Source organism: Nelumbo nucifera, chromosome 4 (genome assembly GCF_055504915.1).
Source record: "Nelumbo nucifera cultivar China Antique chromosome 4, China Antique-T2T, whole genome shotgun sequence".
NCBI lineage: Eukaryota > Viridiplantae > Streptophyta > Magnoliopsida > Proteales > Nelumbonaceae > Nelumbo > Nelumbo nucifera.
Window position 1 is genome coordinate 29,209,690 of NC_142652.1, and position 12,038 is coordinate 29,221,727.

General features: G+C 34.8%; 1 long non-coding RNA gene across 1 annotated transcript; it reads left to right on the forward strand.

Annotated features, from left to right (window-relative positions):
* Positions 1-6,156: 6,156 nt before the first annotated feature.
* Positions 6,157-8,129, forward strand: LOC104613319 (uncharacterized). Its single transcript, XR_016085417.1, has 2 exons — positions 6,157-7,533; positions 7,728-8,129. It is a non-coding gene; the product is annotated as an uncharacterized LOC104613319 (long non-coding RNA).
* Positions 8,130-12,038: the final 3,909 nt, after the last annotated feature.

A 12,038-nucleotide genomic window follows, 5' to 3' on the forward strand; every position in this document is an offset into this window, starting at 1 on the left:
TGGTTATTCTAGAATATTCCTCAATTGATGATTTATCCTTATAAATTTATTTTAACCAATGTTACTCTACCATATTTTATTTCTTAGTTAGTTCATATTCTTGATTCACATTGGCTCTTAATTGTTATTCCAGAATGTTCTAGCATTGCACCTTTTAAATAGATAAACATATGATATAAAAATGTAGTGGTTTGAGTTGGTCAGGTTAGTATACTTTTATGACTCCAATAGGGGTGAATTCGAGCTGAATATTTGGTTATTTGAGCTCAGTTCATAGGAATAGTATCAGGCTCAAGTTCGATTCAAGTTAGAGACTTGATCTCAAGCTTGGCACAATTCATAGCTCACAAGTTCGAACTCGGCTCAGCTCGAGTTCAACTATAAGCCAAGTTTTTTTCTGAAAAATAAAAATTATATGTATAAAATTATTATTTTTTTTATTTTTTAGACAAAAATTAAGAATTATAAAAATTATTTAATATTATACATATATGCATATATATATATATATATAAAATAAAAATGATTTATTTAATACTAGGCTCACAAGCTTCATAAGTCGAGCTTAATTGGGCTTGAGCTTGGCTTGATTAGCAAATGCGCCTATATATTGGGCTTGAATTCAGCTCGAAACTTAGTTTAAACCGAACCGATCCAAGCTCGAATAACTCGTAAAAGGCTCAAATAGCTCTAACAACCATTATTTGATCATTATTGGGGATCGCCCTAGGCTGCCACGTGTCCCGCATGGGCCCAATCACATGGCGAATATTAGTAAGTAACTAATTTCTAAAGAAATTGCCATTGATGCTTTAAAATCATGTGTAATTTGAATTGCAAGATTTGAATATTTGATATATATAAGTCAAGTTGGATGTCTGGATATATATTTAAGTGAATCAAATTCAGTTATAAGAATTTTTAGATCCATCACATTTAAACTGAATTCAAATATCCTATTTTGTTATCAAATTGAATTTGGATAATACCTTTATTCAAAATTTATTCACTTGGTTTGTAGACCTATCTTTCATCATTTAAAATGTAAATGCATGACTTATAGAAAATTCATGTCATGTGTGAACAAAACAATACACCCTTTTGTCAAGTTGTAAAAAATTTTAAATTTCTAAAGCAAGTATATATTTGATTTTCATGTTGAGGTTGTGGCAAAAGGGGGAGAGCAAGAACAATTTAATTTTATAAATGACACTTTTTCTAAAAATTGCTATTTTATGACATTTGATTGCTTGAAAATGACAATGAAAACCAAAAAGAGTGAGTATTAGTTGTAGTAAAGTGGCATTATTTCTTATTTTGCACAAGCCTTTTTTTCATTCCACCTTTCTCCTCTCAGCTTATATCTTGGAACACTCTCAACTAGTCAGATTAATTTGTTTAAAGTTAAGTAAAACGTTAAAAAAATAATTAAAAAATATAAGTCATTTTCCTAATTAATCCATTCCCTCGTTTTAGGCAAAAAAAAAAAAATACAGCCGAAGTTTAGAATCTAATTTTGGAAAAACAGTTACTACATGGATGGTTTTGTTTCTTAAAACAAAAGCAGTTACTACATCAATAAAAGAAAAAAAAATATACTTACACTTACATTAAGCTTATGTTTGGTTTGAAGGAACATGTAGAAAAAAGAAGGAAACATGAGGAAAATCTATACAAGGTTTATAAAGGTTTTCTTACCTTTCCCTACATTTTCCTTTCTTTCCCTACTTTTTCATTCAAACCAAACACACCTTAAGTATATGTTTGGTTTGAAGGAAAAAGCAGGGAAAAGGCAGAAAAACCAATACAAGGTTTGTAAAAATTTCCTTACTTTTTCCTACTTTTTCCTTCAAACGAAATACAGCTTAAATGCTTGAACAATAATGAGAAGAGCTTCCTTTCACGTAGATAACTATTGTTGCTTATATTAAAATAAAAGAAAATAGAAAAGAAAAGAAGTGGAATTGTTGAATTATACCAAATTTCTTTTAAGGAGGTGGTAAAATGTAGCTTAAGTGACTGTATTAATTAAACTCAGATGCAGTAAACATAGGACATAAAAATTCACACTTTATGTCTTATTCAAGATAGATTATTGGGCACATGCCATGTTTATATCTCATAGGACATTTTGGTAGGTTGTGACATGTGGCATATATTATGTTAAGCCTTGCCTAACTATTAACATATCGTGTAAATTAAATAAAAGAAAGGTTCATATCCTAAAATAAATCCATGAACAATTAATCAAGCAACTTGTTCAATCGCTGTTTGGTTTGAAGGAAAAAGCAGGAAAAAGAAGAAAAAGGTAAAAAAATTTATAAAAGATTTGTAAAAGTTTCTCCACCTTTTCCATCCTTTCCCTATTTTTTCCTTCAAATCAAACACAGCCTAAAGAATTAGGCATACGCCCAAATAGCATGACATATGCGTTGCATGAACGTTTGTTGGGGCTTGGGTTGGGTTGATCAGCCATCATCCACCTGGACCGAAAAATTTTGGCTGTTGGAGGCTGTAGAGGAGCTTTTTCTGCAAGACACGCTACCATCGGTGTGGGGCAAAAAAGTAATTGCAATGAATAAATTTTAGACCAAAAAGACAAAAAGGGGTCTGAATGGGTTGATGTTTCTTGTGAGTTGTGAAAAAAAAAAACCAATAACTCTTCTACAGCCCAACAGTCAAAGTATTCTCTCCACCAAGACAAGGGATGGGATGATGATAAATGAAACAAAGCAAACAGAACATAAAGAACCAATCAGAGTTAAGTATTATTGAACGAATCCTTCTGTGTTTTCCACCCGAGGAACTAGAAAAGCTTAGTTGGTAAAATGCAATGAACCGAGCAACATTTGATTCTTAAAAGCAATAAAAAATGGGGTTACTGATTCGAGCACAACCCACTTTTGCTGCAGATGCGGGCTTTATGGGTTTCATTCGTTGGTTTGTGAATCTTCATAATTAGCAGAACCAAACTACCCTTGAACCTTCAAAGAGAAGCAAGCAATAAGAGGGAGAGAGGGAGAGAGATTTTAGTTATATATTAGGCTATGAGAATTAAGTGATTTGGCATGCATGGTGTAACTGCCTCTCCTCGAAAAAATAATCTATAAGCGTTCACAGTCCAATGTAGTCCTTACCTCATCAATGGTTTGGTTAATTTGCTTCAAAAGAGTGACCTCCCAATCCCATCCCAAGGTGATGGATCATATCGACGACCCATCTCTTGAGCGGGCATACCCAAAAAGGTGACCGACCGAGTCATTTCTTGGGCACCTACATACATCCAATGAATTGAATTGTTATGGTCATTATTTTGATGGACCCACAAAGGCACAAACTAAAGGCAGTGCGCATTACCAGCATGCCTACTTTGAACCTTGCAAAGGAGCCAAAAAAAAACAAAAAAGGATATGGTGGTAACCATAAGTAGAGAAAAGGTGGGGCAGACAGATAAAAGAACTAAGAAACAATTTCTAAAAGACAAAGCATAAGCAAAAGCCATGAAAGCACAAATCCAACAAATTCAAAAAAGAAAAGAAAGAATGATGTTTACCGCAAAGAAATAATCAGAGGGGATGGATATCATGGATGCCCTAAGTCTAAATAATCCTTCTCTAAATGATCCCCCTTCACTTCAACTCCCATAAAAGGAAAACGGAAAGATATCTCGAAAGGGCTTGTTCTGTTCTAAAAACGGCACTGATCGATGGAATGTGGGATCCACTTTGTGCACTCCAGAAAACAAAAAAGAAAAAACGGCGGGAATTCCATGTCTGTCCAGCTGCCAATCCATGATTAATTCTGTATAATGTGTTTAGTTAGTGGCTGGTTTATCTAATCTCTATATTTTTCTCTTCTACATAACGCGCCAGAATTATCCATCAAATCGTTCAAATCAGAAGGAGGCTAACAAAATGGAGCCCACTTGAAGACAGATGGAGACGGAAGCTCTGGGGGGTAATGCCACGTGGACAGTTTGATTCCAACAACGACCACCGCCCCATTTGCTCTTGGATGACTGAACGGGATAAGGCGTGTATGTTGGGGGATGCTCCAATGGTCCAATCTTTCTTTCTACTCCGTGTTTCCTGGCAAGTTGTTCGCATGTCTAGCCTAGCCCAGAGCCCCAGACGCAAACGTCTCTCTCTCCCTCCTGGTCCTTTAATTTCGATCAAAACATAAAGTGTTACTGTTGTCCCTCTTTGTGAATAGAATTGTAAAATATCAAAGTATCACTTCAGCACGCTCTCAGTGTTCACATTTCCTGAATAGCGAATACTGAAAATTGCTCAGGTTCCATTCTATCACCATTAATGAAATTGTGTGTGTGGTGGGTGCTGCCGACCTCTTAATTACAGTGTTCTCTGTGGTGGGTCATACTAGTGCTTTTGAGTGAGTGCTCTTCGTTTACATGCGGTGAATGCCAACTAATGGTCATGCATGGGTAAACCTCGTTTTTGGTCTACCCGAGCGGCTGGTTTGGAGTTTGGTGTAAGGTCTCGATTTGGTTCTAATCCTTCTGTCATCTCTATTAATTCTTTTTCTCTTTCTTCATTTTTAAGGAAAGCTTCCTTCTTTTCTAACAGATTCCTCCTCTTACTCGTCATCATCGATCATCTAAGTCTTGTCCCCATCGATCGGCTAATTTCACCATTCTGTTCGGTTTAGTGTCGTATTTCTTTCTAGACAGATAAATTTTACTCTAATGCCAATTTCATCTTTCAATACGACTCTGACCATATACAGAGGTGCAACTCGAGTCAGGTTGGCTCCAATTGTTCATTGAAAACAACCCTTATAAACCATGCATCCTGATGTGTCAATATCGAAACCCTAATCTTAACCCAACTTGATCTTCAACCCAAGATTTTTAACCATTGGTTGAGTCATGGGAACCTTAGCTATCAAAAGTTCAACTACAACACTGACGTATTAACAAGATGGTAATGTAGGTTATACACAACTCTATTTACATGAAAATCACACATAAATGGTAACATCTTATAATAATTGATCATCCTGCTTCATCTTCATTCTCTCTCTTCCCCCTTTCCCCTATAAATAAATGCTTAATTATACATACAACAAGAATATGCAAGTGGGATGCATAGGGGTTGGATTGCCCAAGGCACTAACCCTAGCTAACCCAATCGAACTTGTTACTAGGTTGACATTTTTGTCATTTTAAAAATTGGATTGGGTTCAGTTCAGTTAAGAGAGGGTTTGGTTCGAGTTGGTCCAACCAAATTAAAGTGGCATCGATCCCTACCCAAACAGAAGCCGATACACATAGCTAGCCATCCCTATCTTACTGCATAGAAAGATATATAAAAGGGAGTCATCTCAGCATCTTTTGCTATAGAAGAAGGTAAGAAGGTGCTTTCAGATAAAATAATAGGGGCTAAACATACATATTCCCGAATCATATCATATAGATTTGATCTTTATGACTCCGTACTCAATCCACCAGTAGAGGGCTGCTCTTGTTAATCCATGCCGACTTTTAGAATAAGAATGAATGACAGAGAGACAAGAGATTATCTGATTATAAGCTCTCTTGTGGAGGGCTGACACGGACACGGTAAATATAGACCATCATGGAAGAAAAGAGATCCTTCATTTGGATAATTGCGTGTAACATATATGCTGCTATGAGCGTCATCAGCATTCTATCCCATCAATGACCCCAGAATTTTCTTGAATTAATGCTTTCAACAAACGAGAGTGATTATCTGATTACAATGATCTCATGTGTCATCATCATCCTTCTCAATGACTGTAACTTTAAAATTAAAAAGAAAAGGTGATGATTTAATAGAAAGTTCTGTCACTAAGACTAGAAGCCTAATGTGATTTGTAAAGTTCTTGTCAGTTTTGAGCCAAAAAAAAAAATAAATGGTAGCAATAACCTCTGCTACCTCCTTCATTGTTTCTCAAGAATGGTACCAAGAACCGATGCTAGCTCCTCTGGGTGAAAATTACAAAACCAGCAGTGAGCTTGCTTTAGTTTTCCAATTCAACAGGCATATAATAAGATTCTTAGAAAAAGGGAAAAAAAATGAATATTTAAGGCTAGATTTTTTTATAAAAGAGCAAAGCCCAGAGTACGGGTTGGTCAACTTCGTCTTTGGATTAATTTCTGTTGGGTAGCAGAGCAGGGACCCCAGTACGGCCTCATTCCTAATTGGGTATTAAAAAATGGACCCAAGTGCGGCCATAAACGTCGGACCCAGAAACCACTATCCAGGGTTGGGATGTCTCAATGTCGTCAGTCTTAGTATTGACCACGCCCAGTTGAGATTTATAGAGAAAGAGAGGATTGGTTAAGTTCCAAAATAAGAAAAGTTTATTCCAAGATTCACTTATATTGTAACCCATTTCTGAAAAGAATCAATCATGCCCAATTACGTTACTGTGGGAACCCCGGAATTTAATTTGTTCGAGGCCGAAGATTACTTTGCTATGTTGTTTTTTTAAGAGATTTACAGTTAACCAGAAACAAGTACGGTGGTTGTGAAGTTCTAGATTGTGTCCTTTCAATCTTTTACCCAGAGAGAAACGTTTACAGCTGCTATAGTACATGTGAAGATTACGATTATAGTAGTAACCTGGCGGCTTTCTCGCAGCACTTTCTATAAATAGAGGTGTCTGGGGAGTCCTTATTAAATCATACCCACCTCACCTTTTCCGTCCTCCTCTCTGAGTGCTCTCTCCTTTTTGATCAATTTACTATTAGTAAGGGACAGAGAAGGCACTGGTGATGCTGTTGACAGAAGATAGAGAGCACAGATGATGAAATGCGCGCGAGTTCGCATCTCACTCCTTTGTGCTCTCTATGCTTCTGTCATCACCTTCAGCTTCTCTTCTCATACTTTAGTAACACCACCACCACTACTCCCAGTTTCTCTTCTCATACTTTAGATACACACCACCACCAGACTCCCTGCTTCTCTTCTCATACAATTGTTGGTTCCTTTGGTTTGTTTGTTTTATTTGTGCAGGCTAAATTGGTTCAGTGTTGCAGAAAATGTTCGCTCAAGGGATTGCTCTTAATCTTGACTTCGGATTTTAGAAGTGAAAATCATGAACCCAGTTGCGTCTTTCAGTTTACGCACTTTCTTTCTTATCTCAGCTCATAATTGGTTCATGAGGTCAGATGGAACTCACCATAAGAAATATGGGTTGTAACCTTTGTTAAGATAGAAGAATCTTCTCAACAAATAACCAGGCATTAATTGCATCATATACAAAGTTATTTAATGGGTCTGTTTCTTGATGCAGCTTGCATTTGTATTTTCTTATCAGGTGTCTTTATTCTAGCAACCAACATATCTAACTTAATAATGCAAGTCCAGAGTGTCCTCTTTCAATTCTCAATGTACAGTTGCAGTTTGTCTCGTGTAATTTGTTGCTCTCTCTCTAAATGATTTTTTTCTTGTAGCGTTCAGACTGTTATAAACTAATTAGGGAGAGAGAAGGCAGCGGTCATGTTGTTTCTTGACAGAAGATAGAGAGACAGATGATGAAAAACGTGTAAGTTGGCATTTCACTCCTTTGTGCTTTCTATGCTTCTGTTATCACCTTCAACTTCTTTTCTCATACTTTAGTTACAACATACAATTAAGTTGCTTTGCTTTTGTAAAACACCAAAACAATTTTGTTAGCAGATTTCTCTATGGGTTTACTTGGTCTGTTTCATTTGTTTCGTTATTTTCTTATTTGTGCAGGCCAAATTGAGAGAGGATTGCAGATAATTAATGTTCGCCGAAGGGATTGCTTCTGCTCTTGACTTTGGATTTGGAAGTGAAAAATCAGAAACCCAATTCGCATATTTTGGTTTTGAAGTAATTTCTTTCTTATCTCAGAGCAGAAATGGTCTGTGAGGTTGGATAGTTCTGTTGGAATTCAGGTTGCAACCTTTGAAGCCTTTAACAAATAACCAGGCAATTTCATGGCAAGTTGTATTATGGGTTTGTGTTTTTTAATGCATCTTGCATTTCTGTTTTCCTATCAGGATTTTTATGTGAGCAACCAAACATCTGTATTTGGTAATGTGACTGCAGAGTCTTCTCTTTCATTTATCAATGTACAGTTGCAGTGTCTCCTATGTGATTTGTGAATCTTCTCTCTCTCTCTCTCTCTCTTTCTCTCTCTCTCTCTCTCTGTGTAGGTTGTAATTCTCTTTCTTTGTGGTCTTGGATGCACGAGGGGGAAGTGGGATGGATTGAGTTGAACCCCAATTTCCGATAAGTTACAAATTTCCATTTCCAAATCACAGAAAGTCCCACTTTTCCAAAAGGGGAGACAGTATCCTTTATGTTTTCCTTTAAAATTTTCTATTGTTCTTTATTCAAATTCCATTCCACCAAACAACCGTACCAATACTTAATTATGTGGTTGCTACATGTTGGAAATCCATGAACCTTATCAACAACCAGCTACTTCGATACAGTTGTAGGGTTAATTAATGCAAGTTATTGGAAATTCAAAAAATACAATCAAAAGATAACCGTAGCTTACATTCCAAATAAGTGGTCTGGAATGATCTTCCACACAATTATTTACAATTTTATAAATATTGAACGGGCTAATAAATGCATTTTTTATTTTATTAAATCCATCCAAGTTATAAACATATTGGAGGCCATTTCAGTTACAAGTGTGTTGTATTATATGCAAGGGTTTGGACTTTGGAGGAAGGGTTGAACCTTATTGGAAATGTACCGTTGGCAGAATGTGGTTCATTGGTCTGGCATAAGCTTTAATTTTACCACTCAAGGGAGTATTCTTTGTTCGGATTTTGAGAGGAAAAAATTGGTCAACGAGATTTTGATTTTCATTGACCAAGAATCCCATGTTTTTTTTAAGATTTATGTGGGGATAGAAAAAATTTATTTTCTTATGTATCATTTACTCGGATAAGTTGTACCCATCACCTAGGTGGATAAATAACTTTCTCATTTGGGGGGAAAATTGGCAACACTTGAATGGGACAAAAATGCTCCTTTTGATAATAGATTTTTATGGCTAAAATGGTCATTACCTTATTTACCTAGAAAATAAAAGAACATGGATAAATGCACTTACTGGGGCAAGTATTTCCTAGGAAAAATTTACCCAAATAAATTACATTTACCCGAATAACTTATTAAAAAGCAAACGGGGCCTAATAGATAAACACATTTTGGGATGCTTCTTAATCCAGAAATTATTTTAGAAGTAGCAAAATAGTTTTTTAATCCCAAAGGCGTCCACTGTTACAATTTTTAATAAATAATAAAAAATGTAGGAAAACAGAATATGAAAACGTTACCCTTCTAAAAAACCCATATAAGGAGGTTGAGCTCATAAAAGCCGCAAAATATCTAAATGAAATATATTCTTTGAAGTTTAATATAAATTATGACAGATGTGATGTATTCTTGCGGCTTGATATTCAGTCCCAGCTTTTATTCTTTGAATATCACTCAAAGGCATATAAGATTTCTAGCCTTTTTTTTTAAAGGCAGAAGGTTAGGATTCATTCATCAATCACTCACCAAATTACATATCAGATATATAAAATCACACTATTCAAGAATCAGGAACAAACGACTAAGTTCAATCGTAGAAGATGAAATGTAGGAGTGACATCGTATTATATATAGACGAGAAGTGTTGCGTTTCTATATTATATTCATGCATTCAACAAAGCAAATGCATACAAATATATTATATGATTTATGAAAGATGGTGAGGATATATTTTATGATTTAAAATAAAAATATATTTTTCAAATAAAATTTCAAAAGTACATTTTTTGTTTCAGAAAAAAAAAAAAAAACCCATGTACGTACAATTAGAAATATGCTTAGTTCTCATCTTCTATTTGAAATAAAACAATATATTTTTAAACCAGATGCATGATTTTAAATATATATTTTAAGAACTCAGAACAAGAAAAAACAGTTAACATTGAAAAACACCCACTTAATCAATCTTAGAATCAGATAAAATGTAGTGATATTGATATAAGAATCAATAAGATAAGGTATTAAGCAATGTAAGCTTGTCGTGGAGTAGAAACAACCAAATTAAGTGGGAGGTGGGCCTATTGGATTGAACTGACCGGCCGTGATGCTGTTTTCTTGTTTCTGTGAATTAAAATTTAAAACTTGCTCCATGACATGCCTTTTCTTCAGATATATATGATGATTTTTTTTTCTAATTAGATATATATAAAATAGAGAGAGATGTGAGTATGAATGCTTTTATTCATATATATAATTAATTATCAGTGGGCGGCATGCCATGAACGTGGATGCCTGCCTGTATCATTCTTCATTCTACCCTTTCTTTTCTTTTTATAGAAAGAAAAGTAGCTTTATCCTTTCCTCCTGAGACGTATATTTGCCTTTACTTAAATGCTTGTCATTGATTTTTATTCTAGACAAGTGGAAATTCAGAATAACTAATGATGTAATCAACGACTAAATTATTAGTATTGGTATCATTTTGATCCTATCAGCTAATTAGATAGCTATGCCTCAATTATTCAAGGTTTTAAGTTTCATTCTTTTTCATTAATTTTTATATATTTGCTCTTATATATGAATTTTTCTTTTATAGTTTTCACACAAAATTAAGGTGGTAAACTTAATTTGATTATTTTATAAATATTAAAACAAACTTTTTTTTTTATTGAACTATCAAAAATAGGACAAGAGGGGAGCATTGAAGCTTGATTATTCAGAATATTCATGCATGCCTTGGTTATAATTGCCTTTGTGCTTCTGCATTGATCTATTCCCAATTATGTTAATAACTTTTGTTTACAATTTTACATCTATATGAAACCCTCCAACAAAAGGCTCATGATGATACAACCAAAGTCTGTATTTCTTTTCACTTATCAAGAAAAAAAACCCAAAAGTGTGTTTTTCTTTCCACGATTTTTACAGTTCAGTACAACACCCTAAGAACAGAAATGTTGGCTCTTCACGATGGAATTCAGCTGTGTGTTGATCACCAAATTCATGATGTTGATATAGAAAGTGATGATAGAACAGCCATTGATATTCTAGTGGGCGAAGTTCTTCACCCGTGGCTTCTTTCTTATATCCTTGGTGATTTAATAAGGTTATTGGGGAATATTCATGTTCAGTTTGCTTACACCCTTCATGAATTATTAATGTAGTCGTACGTGGTGCGGACTTCCTTGCAAATTGTGATATTGATGAAACTCAGTTTCATTTCTTGGGCTTTGTACATTTATTCCATAGGAAATTAATGAGGTTGTTTTGCCTTCCCACTGTTCATTATGGTTAATGCTTTGTAATGATGATTTTCTTTGTTTTGGGTGGATTTAAGTTGGTGAGGGAGAGCTTTGTACTTGGGTTTTGACAATACAGGCTATGTCTCCTCTTATATGATTTTATTATCTTTTTTTGATAATGGTTAATAAAATTTGAGGTTTGGGGTATTAAAAAAGTAAATAAATAAATAAACAAAATTAGTTATCTTCAATTTTTATTTTGGATATGGCATTACGCAGAACCGATTAGCGGAATATGATTTATATAACTGATTCCGTGTAGTTGGGATAAGGCTTAGATGATGATAATGATGGTCTTAAATTCTCAGATTTTCTTTTTTTCAATCACACCCAAGAACCCTTATGAAATTTTGCACACATGGTTACAGGCATGGCCAATGTCTACCACCAACTTATCTAGTGTGACTTTGGACAAAATAATAAACTGTTCATTACTTGCATCAGGAGCGTTGATCCCCAACTTGCCATGAAGGCCCGTTCGTATTTCGGTAAGTTATTTATCCAGGTAAATGCACTTACCCAGGTAATTGTTTCTCAGGAAAGATTTATTCGGGTAAGTGCATTTACCCATGTTTTTTTATTTCCCATGTAAATAAGGCAATTACCATTTTATCCATGAAAATCTACTATTACAAGGGGTATTTTTGTTCCTTTCAAGTGTTGGCAACTTTCCCCTAAGGTGGGAAATTTTTTTATCTACCTAAGAGATAAGTATCACTTACCG